At 41.3% G+C, this 23,554-nt stretch overlaps 1 long non-coding RNA gene across 1 annotated transcript in view; it reads right to left on the minus strand.

Annotated features, from left to right (window-relative positions):
- Positions 1–3,685: 3,685 nt before the first annotated feature.
- Positions 3,686–23,554, minus strand: part of LOC143147241 (uncharacterized) — a 231,661-nt gene continuing 211,792 nt past the window's right edge. Inside the window, exon 6 of the long non-coding RNA XR_012992208.1 lies at positions 3,686–4,075. This is a non-coding gene — a long non-coding RNA (uncharacterized LOC143147241). The remainder of the gene's footprint in view (positions 4,076–23,554) is intronic.

Consider the following 23,554-nt stretch of genomic DNA (forward strand, 5'->3'; position numbering starts at 1 on the left):
GATTAATGATCCGCTCTTGGCGTTCGTTTTCCGCGATTACATGCAATTCCACTCCGTTTTAATAGACATTCGTATCAATCGTCGAAAATGACTGGCGCGCACACGCGATCAATTCTTCGCTCGCGACGGCAGAAAATTAGTATTATTATTTCCTTCGACGTTGTCAGCGAGTGTTCGGTAAATAACTGCTAATTCGCGGTTAAATTACGGTGAAATCTCGATTATCCGAACCGATTGGAGAAACGTACACGTTCGCGTAGCCATCAATCTAGACGCGAGAAGTTGATTGCTCGCTAAACCTTATATTTCCACTTTTCGAAAAAGCGAGAATTCGCACGTTGCATCGTTTTGATCAAAATTGTATCGGCAATTCGCGACAATTTACGACTACGTCGACAGATCTCGATCAATGTTGACCGATCGTAAATTCTCCTCTTCGAGAATGAAATATTAAATTTTTATGAAGTTTAAGTATAAGAAAAAATGTGTCAAAGATAATAGGAGCAATTGCACATTATTTACACAAACATTTTACAGCGTATGCTTTTACCGCCTTTGGTACATTATCGATTGTATTTATTTATACAATATAATGCGTTCGACTCGACTTTCGTTTCGTTTAAGTATCGAGTGTCGCGTCCTGTTAACGAAATAACTATTACGCACACCTCGCGCGCGCGTGTTCGATTAAAAGACTTAATTAACCGTTCAATAACTCGCGCTTCGTGAAAATGAGGCTCCGTAACGACGACAGCGGTCTCCTCTTTCCTGATAAAACGTCATCGGCCGATTGTTCGTTATCTCCGCGCGACGTCCGCGAAAGTGAAAGCAACGAAAGAATGGAAACATACGTCGCGTGCGTTAATACGATCGGAAACCGCATCGTTCGATGTAAAGCAACGTTTTCGAAAGTTGCTGGCACACGGATCGCGAAAACATCCTCGATATCGTGACAGAAATCTTTAATCTTACACGCACGATTCCCGTGTAGTTTTTTCTTTTTTTTTTTTTTTTTTTTGTTAACCTTATTTTTCTTTCGCGCTTGTCTGTCGTCTTTATTCGGACGTTTTCTGAACATTTCGGAGGGAAATAAAAATTTCAACGAGATTTATTAACGAGATACCTTAGGGCAGCTTTCGTCGATAAAGAACGAGAAATTTGTAACCTTAAACGAAAGGTTATGGAAAGTTTCGACTCGTAAATTTTCGAGTGTTTAATTTAAGAATACTATAACTTCGAGACGGAGTTGAATACAATAAAGGAAGAAAGAAAAAGCAACAAATAGCAAACGGTGTATCCTACGCAACGATAAAAGTGAAAGGCAGAACAATATGAATGTAATTATGTTACGACAAAATAAGCTACGATTAATAATTAGAGAGGAAATAAATAGAGGAAGCTATTTTACAAGATTCGTGTTCGAGGTCGAGCTTTGAATGTACCGTAGGTATTGCTATGATTCACTTATCGGGGGCAAAAATTCATTCGGTTATCCGGGTAGTACTGTACGTACGAATTTTCTCCTTTTTCTAATTGCAATACCAAACATAAAATTGTGCGTATAATTCAGACGATTAGCTTCGTTTAAATAAATTGATTAATTATTTCGTACATTTCACTAGACAATAATTTCGTGCTTTTTGCTAAATAAAAATTTCGTACTTTTTCTAAATAAGAATTTCGTGCTTCTTCTAAATAACAATTTCGTACTCTTTACCAGATAATAATTTCATACTTTTTACCAGATAATAATTTCATACTTTTTGCTAGATAATAATTTTCTACTCTTCATCGGACAAGTATCTCGTGTTTCTCACTAGACAAGAGTTTCGTACTCTTCGTTGAATAATAATTTCGTACGTTTCATCGGCTACGAATTTTCCACTTTTCCTAATCGCGATACGAGAATTAATCGCGTACGCGTAATTCGGAGCAGCGAATACGGTGGTCGTATTCGAGCAAGCACGTGACTCAGCCTATATCGAAATACCGATCGGAAGGCCGAGCATTTCCTGTCTCGTTTCGGTTCCAATTCGTGGCTGCACCTTGACGGCAAGAGTCGATTACTCACGATCCCGTTAAAACCCGTTGATATCAGCTCGGAGTGGCCCCGACTAGTCTGAATCAGCGACCCACTTACCTCGAGCCTCCTCTTTGCGTAAGAATTTCTCACGTTTCCCGTGTACTACTGAAGTTTCGCGTGTCATTACGGGTAAACGTCTTCTTCCTCTCTGCTGCCCCCGCTCTTCCACCACCATCGTCGATCCATACTCGTCCTCGCTGACCACAGACAGGTCGATGACCTTCCGAGTCTTCCCGTTTGCCTGCCGCGTCGAGAAACTTCTATCTGTCGCGTTTTCCTTTCGCGTCATTGTTTATTTCGTGAAAGAAAACTTACCTCGAGAACCACTCGTCGTTTCTAACCAACGAAACGTCCCCAAAAGAACGCGTGACAAATAAGGGAAAATATTTCTTATCTCTGTATGTATTCTTACCAGGACAAAAATTCCTCGATATTCCTCGATTCTGGTGTAACGAAAATTGAAAATTAATTTCAATCGATCGTTTACCCGATGAAAAGTTTCACAATTCAGCTGGAAATTGTTCAAAAGTCTTTAATTAATTTAGAAAGAGAAATTACGTGCTTTGTTAAACGGTGCGAGAAAATAAGTACAAATTTTGTAAATAGTGTATCTAATTGTCGCGATAAAAATGTTAAAGAAATTGTACCGAATCCACTTCCTAAATCGTCAAATCTACACATTGAAATTCGTCCAACCCTACCCAGCCTCTGATCTAATTTCGCGTAACGAATGATTAATTATCCCAAAATATTTCCAAACTTTCGTTTTCCACATCACCGGCAACAGTTCTCGCAACAGTGGCCGACTGTTCTTCGTTAAAATCGCAACCACCCACCGAGAATCTTCCCTAATTGCCACCGCGAATCAAAATTTCATTTCCAAACTCTGTACAATCATCGAAAATCTAGCCGCAACGAGAGTTCGAAAAACCTACGAGCAAATGTTCCCTCGCGAGTAACGGGGTAAGCTCGACGCGACTCGAAAAACCCGGGAGTTTGATTTCCCACGAGTAATTTGAATCTTTGATACGCCCACCTTTGAAAAAAATAAAAAATAAATAAATAACAAAGCGGGGGATCACCGTGTCCGTAAGATTCGGATCCACGGAGCTTGCACTCTTGCCACCGACTGTAGATAAGTACACGTTACATCAGTCTCGTTTAATCAAATCCGCGAATCACCTCGCATCCCATTTTCTTCCCCCACCATCCGGCCCTTCGTTTCTCCGCGAGACTTCTCTCGGCGTTCGCGGTGCAGCGAACCCGGCACGGTCCGCGCATGCGCGCTCCAACGCCTAATCGAATAAAAGAAAAGGAAAGCAGTTTTCTTCGCGGATCGATCGCAACGTCCCGGTGAGTCGTTCGTTTCCAGACAATCGGAGTCACCTTTTGCCAGGTCGTCGAACCGGAGGGATTTCCTCTTCGCCACGGTGACGAGGTGACCATACGGTATTTCCTCCGGCGCGGGTAACAGCGCGGGAGTGAAGGCGTGCGCGAACTCATTGTTGAGGGAGAAGGAGGGAACTGCGCGCGCGCGCGCGCGAAAGAGAGAAAGAGACCGAGCGCTTGGAGAGTTGGAGTGGGGGAGCGAGAGACCGCGAGTGGCGGGGAGGGGAGCACCACCGAGAGGAGAGGGGAGGGAAGGTCGAAGAAGGAGACGAGGAAAGAGAACGAGATGGAGGAAAAAGGAGGAGGAAGCAGGTGGAGGAAGAGAGCATAACTGTACCATCTATCCCGTGGTCTGGCAGCTCTTTTCAGGGTTCACGAACCCCGTCGACCGCGCCGAATTCGAAGGTCGTTGCTCCAGTTTTGTCCATCGCGGGCGTACCATTCGAGAATTCCAGAAATGGCATCGGTTATCGCGTCGTTCTCGTCGCCTTCGTCGAGGTTACGCGTCCTATCTATTAACATCCGCTCGTTGACCGCTCGACTTCGGTTTTTCCACCACCGGTGGAATTATTGTTTCCGTTGTTCCCGGTGCTACGAGTCCATCTATCCAAACAGGAGAAAACAACGCTGTTAGGAACGTCATTGTTAAGTCGTCGTTGTTCACGTTTTAGTCAGTTTCGAGGAACGAATAGTTTCGATCGCGAGGGGAGAGGTCAACGTTTCGCGAAGAAATCGCTCTTCGTGGTACAACCGATAGAAAAAATTAATATACGCACGGTTGAAACATGGTTCTTTGAAATTTAGTTTCGAGGAATTTGTAAGCAGCGGCTTTTGCTTCCAAGAGGTCTGGTGTATCGGGAGGAAACGATAGAGTAGTGTAGAAGTTTAACAAGCTACGCGATAGAAATGGAACAAAGCGATACTAGGAACACGTTTATTTTCGGGAATAATAAATAGGTTTTGCTTCCGAGGGGACCAATCTATTGCGACTGTACAATCGATAAATTACGCGAAATAAATGGTAGAAAAAATTTGTACCACGTAGGAATAATATTCAAATTTCTTTCGATGGTGTCTTCCATAAAAAGAAAGAAATTTCTGCGTCGAATCGATAATACGTTAATACTGAAAAATGTTTAAATCATCGATGTCCTCCTGTTTTGAAAACGTTCAGTTTCGAATGTTTCATATTGGATCAAGTATTCCAGTACGTAACTATTCGTATCTTTTTTTGATATTCCGGAGCTTTCGAAGAAATTTTCCCGAGCATTATTCCGAAAGTTAGAAATAGAAATTGATAGATCAATTCTTACCGGAATACTTTTCGAAATACGCTTCAGCTGTTCCCGATTCAACATTCTAAACTGTCGCTAAGTTTTTCGTTCTTTCGGGTCGTTCAACTTCTCCAGTGACCGAAAGAAGAAACTTTTCGCTGCAGTAATACTTTTTGGCACAATGGGTTCGAGAATCAAATATACCCTTTTGTGTAAAATAAATTCAGCTTTGAAATCGCTAGATTTGAAATCCTGGCTCTTTGAATCGATGGATTACGAAATTCTATTGTTACATTAAGTATTCCGGTATGTAACTATTTGTATCTTTTTTCGATATTCCGGAGATTTTAAAGAACGTTTCTCGAGCGTTATTCCGACGGTTACAAATAGACATTGATAAATCATTTCCCAGCGGAATACTTTTAGAAATACGCTCCACCTGCTCGAGCATTTTAAACCGTCGTTAAGTTTCTCGTCCTGTCGGGTCGTTGAACCTTTCCAGGAGTGGTCAATTTTTGACCGGCACCGAAACAAGGAACTTTTCGGTTCCAGCGATGGGAATTTTGTCGACACACCGTGTGCATCGCCAGGAGACAGGATATAAATTCGTCGAGGTCGGGTTCGCGAGTCGAAATACAAGGAACCGTGCTATAAAAAGGTCCTCGAGAGCGGCTGGTATCGGAAACGTTAGATAATATCGGACATCGACGGAACGACGCGACAATAGAGATTACACGTTCGCGGGGAGTTCAGTGAACCGCATCTAGGTCAGATTTTATCGGGAATAAACGACACCGGGATAATGATATCGCGAATTTTCGAGTGTTCGCTCGTACCGCAGCCTCGTGTAATGGAGCGTCCGTGGCTCACTGTTAGATCAAGGGCGATGACTTCCCAGTCATCGAGAGAGAAAAAAAAAAAAAATGTCGCGAAAGATCGCTCTGTACGCGGGGCATCGCCCGACGCTCGCTTCGTGCTTGGAATCGCGATCGTTTGTAATGATCGAAACGTCGGATGCAAAATCTAACTTCGTATACTCTACACCAACGTCCTTTGTTAGATATTTCTTAACGCGCTCTCCTTTGTCAGAGATCACTCGAACCTCTCCCGTTCGTAGATATTCTTTCGCTTGCGAATCATTGAAAATAAATTATCAACGATTTGCAATCGTAACGAGAACTGTATTCTTTATTCGTCCATGTATCGAATTACGTTTTCGACGTTAGGAGGTCATTCTCGAGCACTTGTTCTTCTTGTACGATTAATTGGAGAGAGAAATAGGTGTGCGAAAATAATGCAATCTTTGAAGCACAGTGGTGTAAAATTTCATTTGAACTAAGATCGAAACTGAAGTTCGTTCTTCCGGGGGGAAGAACAATGGACGTTTATCTTATCCAAATCTCCGAATTATCGGGATACTGTTTTTCGAACCAAAGTTATTTAATTACACGTGATTGAAAGAGCGCGTGGATGAAAGATAAACGTTGAAACGGTGAAATTCTTCGGTATATTGATTTCTCTTTTTCAACTATTTTTTCTCGCGTTAGATATTCATTTTGTCGAACTATATATATAGTTTCATTTTCGTACGTATAATCAGGTTGATAAAATTCTAACAGGATTATTGATAATTTCCCAACTGAAAGGGAAAAAAGTTCATCTTCAAATAGAGATTGAAACTTACCTTGTCTATTTTACCACACGTACTCAGGGCAATGGGACATAAATTTCCTTATTCGTTTAAATACATATACAAATTACTTTAAGAGAGTATTTCGGATTCGAATTCCATAAAAAATCATTATTAATATCCAAGCTTCCACCGAACGTAAAAATACCCTTCGGAAAATATCAAATTATAGAAAACTACATACTACTATCCATATAAGTTCCACGTATCGAGAAAAATTGAACTTCGAATAGGAAAATAATTTTTACTCGCGTCTATGTTTTTAAAAAAGTAGTACGTGTACGATATCTGAAAAAAATCGAATTTTCAAATAGAGAAATAATTTTTACTCGCGTCTATGTTTTTAAAAAAGTAGTACGTGTACGATGTCTGAAAAAAATTGGATTTTCAAATAGAAAAATAATTTTTAGCGATTTTACACAAGACTCGACGGTGGGTTTTTATCGTTATCTTTGACCAGTCATGAATTTAATACATACCGTATCGAATGATCGCGTCTTTTGCGTTGTATCGATCTACGTTACACTAATGTCGAGAGAAAAAGAACGTTGAGAAGTATTGACTTAGGCTACGTTCACAGTCTCGCGTATATCTCCGCGCTGCTTGCCGAATATTTTGATCTCTCTTATCGGAAGATTTCGTGCTTGGTATCGTTTCGTAAATGCGCACTTTTTCTGTGCGCAATTCTTACATCATTTACGGCTCACGCGACTCACGGCTCAAGGTTCACGAAAAATGTGTTCCGTCAGAAAATGAGAGACGCGTGAGACGCGTCAACTGATCTGCATGGTAACGTGACGTCACGTAACATGCAGTTGATGATAACACTGTGTTTCCAAGCAATTTAAAAACAAATACAAACGCGCGTTCGTAACTCCGAGAGCGACGTTTACGTGAGCTCCGTGGCGGGTGAGTTACTTTATGCCAATTTCTGGTTAAATTCTCAACATTTTCGTGGCAATTTGTATTTCGACACTTTATCAACTTTCCAGGCAGATCGATATTCTAAAGATCATTTCATCGAAATGTAAAATAAAAAGGAGTTGCATTATTCAAAAATTCACTCGATATATTTCTCACCCCGTAGTGAAATGGTTATTCACAATGAGAGAAAATCGTTTAGCGAAGAAACAACGATATTGGTGATGATCGTAATAATATGCGAGTAGCATCAAAATTCTGTACAAAATCGAATAAAGCGATTACGAAGAAAATAAATAGTTGCGAATGAGAACAATGAAACGAAGATTTGTGTTCATTACGTACACTAAATATATATATATATATATTCTCTAATAAATTGTACTCGCTGCACCGTACGATTGTTATACCATATATAATACGATTATCGAAATGTTGACTTCCCCTATTTTCCTTCCTTTATTTTGCAATAAATTACACTCGCACCGTGCGATTACTGCAACAAATACGATACGATTATCAAAACGTTGACTTCCGTTATTTTCCCTCCTTTATTCTCCAATAAATTGCATTCGTTGTATCGCGCGATTACTATAAAAAATACAACACGATAATCGAAATTTTTACCTCCGTTGTATAATTTCCTGGTGAAGGGGAAAACTCAAGTAACACGTTAAAATACAAGTGACAATTCATTTACAAAGAAATACTCTTACATATTTTTGTTCGTTACAATTTATCGACTTTTATTTTCCACGGACCTTCCTGTTGAAAAAAAATACAAAATCAATGATGATACACGGTTCCGGTATTCCACCGAAATTATCGAGATAATTTCCCTGGAAATCTAACATCGTCGAGCTTCTACGTTACAAGAAAATTTTCCTCCCTTGGAAAATAAAGGAAGCTTGATTCACACCGCACAAAGACCCTTCCACATCTTGGAAAACTCATAAATAAACCCCAGCTCTCGACTATCGTCGTAATATTCCGAGAAACTCGTTCGAAACGATTTTTACAAAAATTTTCAACGAACTTCTCCAACGGAGCAGCACTCCCGCGAATGGCGAGGTCACATCTAAGTCGTTGTGTTCTTATTGGCCGCGGCTTATCGGAAGCGCTTAGAAAACTATCGCGCGGGGCGCGAACCGAGTTGTAAATATGTGTCGCAAGGCGAAATTGTTTATATAATATTTCTCCCGGTTGGACAGCCGGTGACCCGCCTTCTGATACCCGAGATGGAACAACTGATACCCGAAGGAGCAGCGGTAAACCACGAAGGGCGAAATCGCTCGAGCGCGGACGTTCACCCGGCGTTCTTGAACTTTCAGGGTCGCTTAACTCGCCTTAGAGCCACTCGAGTCTTATCGTTTTAGCGAAACGCCCGATAGAATTACGCCCCCGACATTATCTCCGCGCTGTTAATTAACGCCACGGCTGGCTCGTGGCTCGCGTAACAACGGAGCCGGGAACCAAGGTAAATATGTGCTCAACATTTAGGACGATGAAACGACGCGTCTTCCGGCACTGAGGAGTTCTCGAAAATTTACCACAAACGAGGAGGTTTTTCCACCATTTTCCACGGAGAGATTTTTTGGGTGGGTATAGGTGAATCAAAATTACAATTCTTACAGTTCGTTCCAATAATGGAGAGTTCTCGAAAATTTACCACAAATGAGGAGGTTTTCCCACCATTTTCCACGGAGAGATTTTTTGGGTGGGTATAGGTGAATCAAAATTACAATTCTTACAGTTCGTTCCAATAATGGAGAGTTCTCGAAAATTTACCACAAATGAGGAGGTTTTCCCACCATTTTCCACTGAGAGATTTTTTGGGTGCGTATAAGTGAATCAAAATTACGGTTTGTTCCAGTAGTGGGGAGTTCTTGAAAATTTACCACAAATGGGGACTTGTTCGACCATTTTCTAGAGGGAGATTTTTTCTTCATTTTGGGTGCGTATAAGTGAATCAAAATTACAGTTTGTTTCAGTAGTGTGGAGTTCTTGAGAATTTACCACAAATGAGGAGGTTTTTCCACCATTTTCCACGGAGAGATTTTTTGGGTGCGTATAGGTAAATCAAAATTATAGTTTGTTCCAGTAGTGTGGAGTTCTTGAAAATTTACCACAAGTGGGGACTTTTTCGATCAATTTTCCAGAGGGAGATTTCTTTCTCATTTTGGGTGCGTATAGGTGAATCAAAATTACAGTTCGTTCCAGTAGTGTGAAGTTCTTGAAAATTTACCACAAGTGGGGACTTTTTCGACCATTTTCCAGAGGGAGATTTTTTTTTTTCTTTTTGGGTGTGTATAAGTGAATCAAAATTACAGTTTTCCAATTCATTGATTCGATTGTATTTTATTGACGCGGTGCATCGATAAGTTATTTATTGTAGGAAAACGATGTGGATACGTCGCCTGGAGAGTGACAAGAAAATGATGACATATAGCTTTCCTATTTAAATACTTTTCACGTAGAAAAGATACCAGAAGTAGACGGTAGAAGGAAAATGGGGATTGCTCAACCTAATCGTTGGCTCGTAACTGCGTAACCGTGTGTGATGTAACGAAGAGCGAAGGTGCGGAGAAAATAAAATTATTTTAATGACACGACCATCTGCGACTTCAGGTTTGAATTCAATTAAGTTATTACGAGACGAAGCGGACCGCAATGAGAGAAAATCTCTTCCAAGGTCTCCGGGCGACTTGTTGACTTCGCGATACAAAAGAACGAGAAAAAGTTAACAAGAGAGAAAAGTCTGGACGTCGAGGGATTAATTCGTGTCGGTTGCCGAAGAAACGAGGTTCTTCACTTCCTTCCGCGACGACCGCGACAACAACGGAAGAGTTCGTTACGAATTTTTTGTCCAGAATCAGTCTAACTCGAGCTACTTAAATTACTCGTCTTGTACCTCGTTTAATCCCGATACTTTTCTCGAATCGTTTTCGACCCACCGCGTCCACAGAATATCTAGTATTTCCACAATTAAACCTGCTACGAGTGTAACACCTATACGAAATTGTTCTCTTAATCGTACAATCGTGTTAAAAAATTAGAAACCCGAGTCCCATATATTTGAAGTATTTTTACTCCAGAAATTTAACATCTAACCCAGACCTAATCTCGGTGCATTCCTCGTGTCTTTATCGACCCATCCTCGCGATACATTATTTTTCTCTACTCAAATCCACCGTAATAGCTAGAGTTCCATATATTTGGAATATTTTTTCCCCTAAATACTCAAAGACGGGTTATTTTCGATCTATCGCCCCCTCACAAAATAACAAATGTATCATTTGTCTATCGTTAAAACTATTATTCGCAATAAACGCGACTGAATGCTCCGGTATTCCCTCAGTCCTCTCGTTGCGTTATAAAATTCGACGCGAAAAAACCTACGTTAAGATTAAAGAAAAACACGGTTTCGAGCGACAAATCCATAAAGTCTCGATTACGGTGAACGAGATTCTCCTTTCAACGATTCTCGGCAAACACTGTACGCGCGATAACGTCAAAGAGGGTTGTTCACCCTTCGAGGGAATTTCGCTAAAGAATATTTTCGAGGAGAAAAGTATTACTGCACCCCTTCTCTGCTGGAGAATTAGAACTTCTTTTAATTCGAACGGAACGTGCGAATTGATAAAGGCGTGGGTTCTTGGCCTCCAGCTGCAAACGTTACAGCGATAAGGAGGCGATGAACCTCGATAACTGTACAACGGAATCGAGACGTCGATATCTACCAGTCGCATAAAATTAGCGCCGAGTTCTCGATTCGCGTTGGCTACGAGATCCAATGAAGAATTCAAGCTACGGAGCTCGAGGACGACGGACAACCATAAATCACTGATAAGGACGACTTCGGCGGGTGCAGTTTCGTCGATCGACGTTGGATTTCATTTACAATCACCATCGGTTATTTCGGTTGCGGTCGAACGGATTATACGTGGGAAACGTTGAAACCAACAGTGAAATGTAACGCGATTCATCTTCGACACGTGCACCGCGGCGCGTCGCGGCGCTCCTCGTTCGCGGGCATAAATAAAAGCGTTCGTTGAACCCGGCTCACGCAGAGTGCCACAAAAGTGGGCAAAGCCATTTGCATTTCACGTTCGCGACACAACAGAACCTCGTCAAAGACCGACCGCTACGTCGCGCGTCAAATTCGAATCGCGAGGAAACGAACCCGATCGCTGGCCCCGTTGACCCTGCAAACGTTTCCGATTATATTGTTCGCGTTCCCTTTGTCGAGCTACCGGTAACTTTTTCCCAATGTGTAATTAATACGTTGAAACGACGAAAAGAAAATAACAATTCAAGCGACACCTGTCTCGAACGAGAGATGGTTCGCGGATAGGCACGATCAATGTCCTCGAAGGACTGTAACGATTAACGGGACACACGACCGGCTGAAAAACCGAAGAATCGATATCGCGATCGAGGTATATACAATATTGTACGGAAAGTGTGTTTTAATTTCGAAAAAAAAAAGACGTAATTCCGAGCAATTTGCAACGAGTGATCGATGTTATCGAAATTTTAACGGGCAGCTGCTCAGTCACAGGATCGAGATTAACATCGGGGGACGTTGAAGATTGACCAGAAAGTATGTTAATTTCGAGGGAAGAGATCATTTTGTATAATTTGTAATCGAAACGCGTGATTCATGTTTTCGAAGGGTTGTAATGGCTAACGAGACACCATAGCCGGCTGGAAAGTGTCGCGAGATACGTATCGAGAATCGGGGGACATACAAGATTGTCCAACACCTAAATTTTCATTTCGAAGATAGAGTTAATTGCGTACTAATTTGTAATTGAAACGAGTTACGTGGTGTCACGAACGAGCACCGATAACTTTCCTCGTTCGAGTATCGAACGATGTTTATCGTACGGAGAAAATTTAACGCGTATTTAGACACATCGTAAGATGCGATACACCAATAATGTATGTGTACGTCTAAACAAAAGCAAAAATCGCTATTAGTCATTTCGAGTGGATCCTTGCTCGTATGCTTCTTCTCTGCGTGAATTTATGTCTTCTTAGCTTCGTACCGTAGCGTCGTGTCACAACAAAAAATAAATTTTGTTCGCGTTTAAAAAAAAAAAGAAAATCTATGCAGGTGAAAACTTGGAGAATGGCACGTGTACAGCGAATAGGAAAAAGTGTTTCGAACATTGACCGTTTGGTTTTCACAAAATATGGTGTCACATTTTAATTAAGTTTCGAATGTCGAAATAACTTTTACTCCACCTTCTGACGAAGACACAAATCGAACAACTATGGTGAAAAGTTGTTAGAGTTCCAAAAAAAATATTTGTTTTTCAACAACTAACAGGCGAAAAGGAACGAAAAACAAAAAGACCGTACAGACACGATGAGAACACATTTTCCGATAACCGCAAAACCATAGAATAATTCCAAATGGAAAAATATTGGAATTGTTGTGTATTCGGAGAGTCGAATAAATAGTAAACGACTAGAATTTAAATGCCGATATACGTTTGAAATCACCCTCTAACGAAGACTTTCAAGACGAGTAAAGTTACGAATAACCACGATGGAAGATTGTTAAAGGTTCGAGAAATATTTCATTTCAAAAACTAAAGGGCGAAAAGAGAAATGAAAAAAAAAAAGAAAGCAATACGGTTAGAACGAGAATGGAAAACTTGCCCGAGTGCCACGAAACCGTGGAATAATTCCAAATGGAAAGATATTCGAATTATTGTGCATTCGGAGGTGTCGAATAAATAGTAATTAAGGGAATGGTACCGGCGAGTAGAAAGCCAGGAATAAATTCGTTTTATCGACCACGGTTGGATATCGGATCGATATTTTAACGTCGAGACGAAAATGCACGGAATAAATTGTTCTTTTCATGCCGACAGAAGCCTTCGTGGAAATCGAACAATAGCGACCGGGCAACGATGATCGTTTCGACGTGGAATATTCAAGGTCAAGCGGCACCCATGACCTCGAACTGGAAAAAGCGAGGAAAGGGCTAACGGACCGACGGAGGAAGCGTAACTCGATAACCATCGGTGGGTATAATGCCTAATTTTCGAGGGTCACGCGTTTTGAAATCAAGTCGAGACCCTGGACATCGACCGTGAGCGAACGATTTTACGCAGCCCGTCCCACAGAATCGAATCAATAACAATAATGGTCCCGTTGCGTTGAAATTTATCGAGCAAATAAAATTCACCGCCCGTTTAATTCGTTACGAACCGGTTCGATCGAATTCTCACCCGATGAGGTTTATCACGTCAGACGGTTCGTGGATCGTGATTAATCGTAGCCGTTAATATTTCAATTACTCGATTTTTTAGTATTTTCCCTAACGTACTCTCCAGCTACGATATTCGTATCGCGTAGCGTACGCTACGAGGGGATTTTCATTTCCAGAGAAATTGTTACACGATAAAATCTCTTACTATTTGGTTACAGTAATCAGTATCAATCGTCGATTAGAAAATTTGCATCGATTATCGAGCGGTTATTCAATTGGAACAATTTCTGCATGAATTTCTCGTGTATCGTTGACTCTGAAGATTGTAACGCTAATGTAAAATCGAAACGTCGAATCTCTCCAAATTTAACATTGTAAATGTAAGATAAAATAAATTATTTTGAATTAATATTTTGAAACGTCGAATCTCTCCAAATTTAACATTGTAAATGTAAGATAAAATAAATTATTTTGAATTAATATTTTGAAACGTCGAATCTCTCCAAATTTAACATTGTAAATGTAAGATAAAATAAATTATTTTGAATTAATATTTTGAAACGTCGAATCTCTCCAAATTTAACATTGTAAATGTAAGATAAAATAAATTATTTTGAATTAATATTTTGAAACGTCGAATCTCTCCAAATTTAACATTGTAAATGTAAGATAAAATACCCGTTGAACTTAAATTTCGAAAACGTTACAAATGATAAAAGAACGAAGAGGATAAAATAAATTCGAGCTTGTGAACGCGAGAGTGTGTTTTCATCCCTTGAATTGTAATCTTGAGAAGTTATCGGGTGATTTGTGTAAACATCGACGCGTAAATTTTTATTAACATTCTTCGCGCGACAAAGGTAACAATTCATTACAAAATGTTGACAAATTCGATAAATACCCGCGAAGCGAACGTATCGTTCCAGGATCGCGCGCAACGTTCCCTGCTTCTCACCAACAGAATATACGTGTACAGTTAGCGAGGGAGGCAGACGTTCCAGAAATTCAGCTGTTATCTATTTTCGGTTCGCTTGACTCCGAGCACGTACGTACGTCGTAGACGAGAACGAGGGACAACGCGAGCGAGCGGAGCCACCGTTTGGAAGATCGGTGAACAGCGAGAGCGAGCGAGACACGGTCAAGGGGTGGGGATAACCACGGACAGTTAACGAGGCAGTAACCGCGACTGTTATCGAATAGAGCTACGCGTACAGGGGCAACGTTGATCCCGTTCTCCGCGAAAGTAAATTCTCCGCTTAACGTACAACGCGTACGAGGTAGTACGCGCAACCGAAATCGTACGCGCGATGTAAAAATGCCTCAATGTCACCGTTGAATCATCGACACGTGGCATCCGGTGGGCGTCGGTACATTCTTCTTTCTCGTTTCCTTTCATCTTCTTTTTTCTTTTATTTTCAATTGTTCGACGTAAATCACCGCGACTCGGTGAATCGATTTCGCGAATTAATTTCGATACAAGCGACGCGGTTTGAATTTACAACACGCCGCGATAGAGTTATCGGTGTATAAGGTGGCCTAATTTATGGCGCGGACCGCCGCCTAATTAATCGGCCTCGGTTCCCGGAAATACATCACGACGTTACGTCGCGGCGGCATAGGAAGAAGCCGGCGGGGTCGTTGACCGTGCTCCTTAACTGGTATATTTTCGTCATCCCGAAACGTTCTCCGTGGCCACGGGAGAACTCTGCTCGCTCTTTTGTGCTCCGTTTCGCACCGGGATCGCAGGTCACGGGAATTCTATTTCCAAAAATTTACGGGAAAACGCGTCTATACGACGCGTACAGCCACGTTCGCGTACACTTCAACGAATCAACGTTACCCAATTGTTGCGTAACGACAAATACGCGAATGATAAAATAGCATCGACGCTTCTGCGGCTGGTGATCGTCAGCACGTGGCCGAAACTGATCGTAACGAGTCGAAAGGTTGAAATTTCAAAGGTCGAAGGGTTGAAAGACGGACAACTTTGCTGGATAAACGATGCTACGTTACACTTTGAGGAACACGAGTATCACTGACGTTGTAAGTCATAAGACATCGTCGTCTATTTTATCGAATGGTTAATACGTATATATAAGTGGGAATGTGGCTTTATGCGAGTCAGTTGTACATTTGGTGTAAATATAAATGCATTATCGACACTTGTTCACTTTCGTACTCTTTCTCGTCAAATGTGTAACACGTGTAAGTGGGAGTGTGGCTTTTTAGGATACCTACTTGAGGATATTTTGAACGTAGATTCTCTTTGGTTAAAAAAATAAAACGACTGGGCGAGAACGTGGCTTTAGGTGGCTCGACACGAGCCTGGACTCACGTTCTCTTTCGTTACCTCTGAAGTAGGTGCACCGAATCGTCGTCATAGAACTAACAGTTCCAAAAATCTCTCATCAAATTATTTTCACCATTAATTATATACATTCAAAAATATCAAACAGAAACAATCCACATATTCGGGTAAAAAGATAAAACGAAAACATTAAACCTTCTCCATTCTGATATTTGAAAATTCCTCAAAAATTCTCCACGCGAATAGAGAAAAGAATACATTCGCGAAACCGAATCGTTTTTCAACTTGGAATTCGGTTTCGAATTAGAATATTCCACACCGTCTTCCCGTGTTCTGAAGCACACCACTCTGGTCAAACTAGTTACATTCAATCCAAAAAGAAAAGAAAAAAAAATGAACTTTCGAAAGAATAAAAATATTTTCATACTCCGTAAATAATGCGTGCACGAGGAGGAATTTTTCGAAGGTACGGTTCCGATGCGATAAAAACGTTTAAATATTTCACGTCCCCCAATCTGGGCGTGCAACCCCTTAAGGGCGTTGGGTCTTTGCATTCCGGGTTCGTGTGCGTGGATAACGTACACGTGTAGCCACGAAGTAGCTACTCACTCGGGTGTTTGACGATTCCGTAACAACTTCGACCGCAAAGGGTTAATAGATGCACGCCAGTTTCTCGTAGGCCGTAGTATCGCGAGAGTAATCGCGGCTCGACGTTTCGTTGGCCGAGTAAAGTCGGGCTGTGGATTCGAACGCGAGCGAAACCGTGTCGGTCGTTGAACCACTCGGCACCGCCGCGATGTAAACTACACGCCTCGGTATCCATCGACGTTCCACGGTGAGAGTTCTCTATGAATTTCATCCGAGCAGCCCGACGTTCGACTTAAAACCGCTCGTTGGGCCGTGTTGGCTCCTCTTCCGTATTTATGGAAAAAAAGAATCGCGAGTGGGCCGTGCACGGAATCTGGTTCATACTCCGCGCGACTCTTTCACTCTTGTTTCTCTTTTCTTTTTTCTTTTCTTTTTTTTTTCGTTTTTTTTTTTTGTTTTATCCCGCGAATCGTAAAAACCTTTTTACGTTACGAAGTGGATTCGAACGTTCGAACATCGGTGATGTATCGTCGGTGATTCTCGAACGAAATACCGTCCGGGAAATTTTTCGTTGTTTAGACGGTGAAATTTATATTTAATATTTATGGAAACGAAAAGGAAAGGAATTATAAAATAAAAGTAATTTATCGGTGAAAAGTGAGAAAACAAATTTAACCGGATATTTTGTCGAATTTTAAATCGAGATTAATGGAAGACATCGTTCCACACCGTCATGCCGTGTTTACTTTGAGTAAATCATTCCTGACGTTAGTCGGTCGTTCGAGACTAGATTTTTGTTGCAGCTTGGTATCGGAAGAGCGATTAAATTGGTATTTGCATATTTTTATGGATCGGACAAATTTCTAAACGGAAACACTATTTTCTCGAGTTTCCTTTTTTTATGCATTACGTAGCACAGTTGCATACATTATAACACGAGGAGGGGAAGAAATGGAAGAAATTTTATGAAATTTGTTGCACGAGTAACAACCCGAATACAGGACAGGATGTAAAAGTAATTTCTAAGATAAAAAAGGAATATAAACAAACGTTGAATGTAAAAGGAGTTTAGTCTTCGCCGACCAATCGCAGGATACATTTTTCACATATGTGAGAAAAGCGACTTGCACGAACATGGACGTTTTCTTTTATTCAAATTCTTCACATTCGATACTTTCTTTTATCATAGTTTTCGAGATATAAATGGCTAATTTCATCCACAACTCCAACGGTAGAATTCGTCCCTAAAATTCTTATTATTATTTTATGCTTAGAATCTTGTTAAATTGTTACGTTCACAATCTTCGTATTTTCCTCCCACAAGTCAACAGCGAACTACTACTTACTATCGGCAAACAATCGCAATTTTTACCATCCAAAATCTTCGCATTCCCCACTCATTCATTATTAATAGCGAATTGCTACTTATTACCAGCGAAACTGGAAAGCTCCGGAGAAAGAATAAATATTCAAATTTTAACATCTCCGTCCTAGTATTTTCTTCTCGCAAACTATCAATAATCAACCACTACGTAATATCGTCAAAGAATCGCGGTGTTCCACCGCGAGTCCAAAAACAAAGACCACTGGAGAAGCAAAATAAACATTACGTTCCAGAAACAAGTGTTCAAACTTTAACATTTTTCCTCCCGGCGAGTTATTAATAGTAAATTATTACTTTTCACCGGCAAACAATCAAAGTACTCCGGCTCGAATAACTCCGAAAATAAAGAGCTCTGGAGGAGCAGTAAACATGCTACGTGCACTCGGACCCGTTCCCGAGTCGCGCGCAACGTGAAACGGGCCATTGGGCGCGGGTTGTCAAAATCGCGAGGGAAGAACCGGCGAAAAGGTAGTGGCACTGCAAAGTGAAAAAGGCGCGCGCAGCACCGGCAGCAGTATCATCAGCAGCAGCAGCAGCGCGGCAACAGACTCGGTAACGAGCGCGTAAACGTAAATTTACGCTCGTCGTGGATTTACGACTCTCTCGCGGCCGGGGGTGAGGGGTGAGGGCAAGCAGGAGAAAGGGTGGACGGAGTTGGCGCAATTAGACGGATTAAGAATGCTCGCGGGACCGGGGAAAAAAATGGGCAACGGAATAAATAATTACGAGCGCGACGCTCGGGATGGACGAGAGAATGGGGCTCGCGATGACGTCGCCCGGTGGTGGGGAGAGCGTAGGGGAGAGGGAGGCGTGGCGTGGCGTGGAGGGGAGGGGAGGGGAGGGAAAAAGAGAGTGAGCCAGCCAGCCGGCCGAGCGAACCAGTTGAGAATGTGTACGTGTACCCGGGTGCAACGACCGGCGGATTGTCCGCGGATTTCGAGCGAGGCACTCTGCGAGTTTCGCGCATGCAGTTACGGTATGCTACGGGCGATGCGTTTCGTAGCTGGCCACGTGCCGCCATGCGCGCAAGAGATGCTTACTCGCCCGCTCGCTCGCTCGCGTTGGTAAATACGCGAGAGGTGGTAAGCGAGGAGGTGCTCCGGTTTCGTAGGAGGCATCCAACGGATTCGAAAAATGCGCACCGCAGACACGATTTTTGATTTCTATTTGAATTGCCTGTTGCGCAACCCCGTACTCGACCGGGACGTTGAATACGATTAAATTGAAAATTGTGATTCTGGTACCGGTTCTCGCCACGACAATGGTACATAGAATTTGTGCGTTATTAAACCGTAACCCCTGCCCGTCGAGGAAAAGTGGTTCTATATTTGGGGCTTCGAGTGGAACGGCACGGCCAATTTACCGAGGGAATTAACCCTACAGTGCGCAATGAGGCATTCGCTTCGAGTCGGGTTCGCGGTACCAACGTGTATTGGAAATGTACGGGAGCTGCACACCGGTGAATATTTATCGATTCTTCGAAAATTCTACGCGCACGAAATGTTATGCAAATGAACGATGGGGTATGCGAAAATCAATGGTTGCTTGGTATTAGAATTATCGAACAATTGGAAATGATTGTTTTTACTGTTTTTTTTTTTTTTGTATGGAATAAAGTTACCGATAGGTAGAACTTTGGTACAATTGTTTAATTGCACATTCCAGGATCGAATGGTTTTTATCGAGCATCTTTGTTATATTTTTGACAGCGACGGAAACCATTCTGACGAAAGTTTGTGGGTTTCCAGAGCGGTCATAAATAAGGGCTATTTTTTCAGTCACTTCCCTGACTCGGGTTCGAGGGGCGAAACTACTTTTCGAAGTTTTACTCCTCCGATGCTATCCTGACAATTATTGGGGATACAGGGGAGCTTCCGAAACAAACTTTTTATGATTTATTACGATGAATAACGTGGTGCGCGTATCGATGTAAAGAGGAATGTGTAAGTAAAAAATCGATTTTCGTCGCCTTTGTTGTCAACATTTTCGTAACGAAAAAATACCGAGCTATTTTATTCTATAATTTACGATCATTGTAAATATTTTCATTCGTCACCAATGTACATTGATAATTGATAACAAAAAGTGAGTACTTGTGACTATCTTATTTATTCATTTTATTAAACATGTTTACCCTTTTTTGTGAATTGTAACAATGTAACGAAACAAGCGAAGATTAACTTTTTTTCATTTTCGTAGATTTAAGCTCCAGCGGTTTTCATAGTTACCTATACAGACGGTTGGGTTGACATTTTTTAGTATTTTTCATCGAACAGGAAATCATGCGGGGTGAATATTGATACACTAATTTACTTTTTATCTAACCAAAGGATCCTAGTATTACTTTTATGGATTGGAAGACACTAGAGATCAGTTTATGAAATCAAAAAGGCGGAGGAAGTATAAAGTTTGAGAACCACTGCCATAAGGGCACGCTCAATCGCTATACTTCCTCCAAGATGCCGCGAAAGGGTGTAAAAAACTTTACACTCCCAAGGAATTCCCTAAAACATGAAAATTTAATAATTTTACACTTCCAAGGAATTCCCTGAAACACGAAAATTTGGTAATTTTACACTCCCAAGGAATTCCCTGAAAGGTGAAAAATTAATAATTATACACTCCCGAAGAATTCCCTGAAACGCGAAAATTTAATAATCATAAAATCCCCAAAAATTCCCTGAAACACGAAAATTTGGTAATTTTACACTCCCAAGGAATTCCCTGAAACGATAAAAAATTAATAATTATACACTCCCGAAGAATTCCCTGAAAAACGAAAATTTAATAGTCATAAAATCTCAAAAATTCCCTGAAACACGAAAATTTGCTACTTTCACACTCCCAAGGAATTCCCTGAAACGATAAAAAATTAATAATTATACACTCCCGAAGAATTCCCTGAAACGCGAAAATTTAATAATCATAAAATCCCAAAAAATTCCCTGAACCACGAAAATTTGCAACTTTCGATTCTACACTCTTAAATAGTTGAACGAAACCTCGAGTACAAATAATTCGATAATTTCTAAACGATTGGACAAAACGGGGAACACGAAGGAGGTCGATTCGCTTACCCAACCTAAATACGAAGCCGTTACCCGGCAAACCGTCGAGAAAATTTTCGTATCGCGTCGGAATTGCTCCTAAAAGTCCACGTAGCCGTGTTCGATGAAACGTATACTTCCCGGGTGTTGTAGATCGTAAAGATTGTAAAATGGCGCGCGTCATAGACGCCTACGAATCGGGTCGGGTGTAAGTAGAGCGCGCGTTGCGTGCTTCGTAGCGTCGGTTCCCCTGTCAATTTTCAAGCGATCGCGCCGGCATACGATACACTTGTGGTTTCAATTAACGCGGATAGGTAAAGAGGCTATCGCGGAAGTCGTCCGTGGCACGATTCGGATATCACGTGATTTTTCCACCGAGACCCATTTGTCGATTGAACCGCGACGAGCACTCGCAATTATACGGTCTGCCGTACGAAAACGAGTCGGCGGTTCGTTCACCGCACGCTCTATGGTCCTCTATTTCCTCTTCGAGGGTCCCTCTTCCCCCCTACCTTACCTCCGTACCCCCTCCGTTTCCCCCGCCACTACGGAGCACTTAACATACTGCTCTCGATACATTTTTAGGCGCGTTCTCGAACGTATTTTACCACGCGTTACGTACACGTGCACTTTTCGGCCCTTCTCGAATGCATCCGCGGGATTTTCGAACGAGCGAGCGCACCGTGCACGCGCGAGAGCTTACACGCGAATCGTGCTTTTCTCGAAACTACGCGACTGAAAGCGTTCGATGAAATTCGTACACGATATGTGTGCGTACATGTGTGCTTCGTTGTATCCGACATCGTCTTTCTCACTAGCGAATATCGATGAAATTGTAAGGGTGTACCGTTGTAACCTTCGCGATGGATTTGCAATGTTGTCGATGGAAATTTCGGGTACGTGTGTATGCAAGATTTGGGGAGACGGAACCAACCGTTCGTTGAATGTGAGACAACTTTCTTTATTGAGTATTCCGGAGAGATTATTTTCGGGGTTACTGGGGCTCGTTGCGAAAAATAAGAAAAGGTATCGCAGTGAGTGGAAGAGATACGTTCGAAGTAAGTTACACCGAGTGACGTACCGAACGAAACACTCGTAAAACGATTCAGTTCTTTGGAATATTGTTTCACTTGCGAGTTCACCGAATGTTCTCTCGAAGAGGGAATCGAATTTTCTTCGATTCAGAAATGATAGGAATCGCAGAAAAACGGTACACAAACATTATTTCTTTCCGTTGCGGTATATACGGTCACGGTACAACACGGAGATCGGATATAAATAGAAAACAGAGCCACGCGATTGATTAATCTGCTTGAAATTAATAGCGATAATGGCTGTCTGCGTTTACAACACGAATGTAGATCATACGTTTGACATACGGTGACAATTGCAGCTCTGTTTTATTTCCGACTGGCTGGTAATTTGACGTATCTGTTTCGACTTCTTTTAATGCAAAACCAGCGTTTTCTTCTGGTTTTCAGCGGTCAGCATTTCGATATAAATTTTAAGAAGACGACACTTACCTAAGTGTCGAAAACGATTAATATCGTTCACCGTAGCTGTTGCAGAATTTGTAGAGAACTCTTACAGATACTTGTTTAAACAGTATGCTCTGAAATTATTTATGCACAAACAGACGTACACATTGGTACGTGAAACAAACTTGGATGTATTTTGTATATCGCGTTAATTGATCCAATTTTCTAATCGTTCTTCGAATACCTACTAATATTTTTTAACAAATGATCGTTGTGTGCAATATTTGCAACATTATGCGATATTTACGATTGTTCGTAGTTTTGTTACCAGTATAGCCACCGATCGAATCGTTGGAACCGATTCTTCGTACTCACAGGGAAAGAATTTTGTTATCGTTTCTTCGATGCATGCTCACTCTAAATAACATATTTCCTCTTATTGTTCCGTACATATGTACGTTTATCGCATTCCCGTACAGAGAATGTACTAATTGCCGTAATTTAGTATCACCGTATTACACAGAAGTTACTTTCTCTTCTTCGCTTTACGATAACGCAACGAAAACTGTGCACATTTACATTGCAATTATCGTAATTGATAATAAGGTGCTTTGCTCCACTTTGCCACAAATGCGAAACAGAACGTAAATAAGTGTTTTGATAATAAGAACGATTAACGCATCGATAAAAATTATTTATCGGACGAAAATCTCTTACTTTATAATGCTTTCCCCTTACATTTGAAAATTAATTGCTACTAGTTCTCAAACGTATGTTCTTCCAATGTGGGTCAACGAACAAGATCAAGTCGAATTAATAGACAATTTCTATTGACATTCTCAAAAGTCAAAAACCGGTCAACTCCGCTTTCTACAAATTTCTAAAGTGTAACTGAACAATGAGAAACACATTTACAACAATGTCTATAACACAAATCGTCTCTTTTCGTTCAAAAAATCGCTAAACCTCGTAAACTTCCACGAGTCTTCAAAAAATACTACCGCACGAGTAATTTATCCATCTTATTTTAAACATTCTAACGTTAAAATAACGCAAACGCAAAATCGATAAATTTCAATTTTCGTTAAGGTCTCAAAATCCACAGTCAAAAAAATCTACTACGATTTCGATCCAATCGAATGCAATATAATAGGTTGTTCGATAAG

This window comes from Ptiloglossa arizonensis, chromosome 5 (assembly GCF_051014685.1).
Source record: "Ptiloglossa arizonensis isolate GNS036 chromosome 5, iyPtiAriz1_principal, whole genome shotgun sequence".
Classification (NCBI taxonomy): domain Eukaryota; kingdom Metazoa; phylum Arthropoda; class Insecta; order Hymenoptera; family Colletidae; genus Ptiloglossa; species Ptiloglossa arizonensis.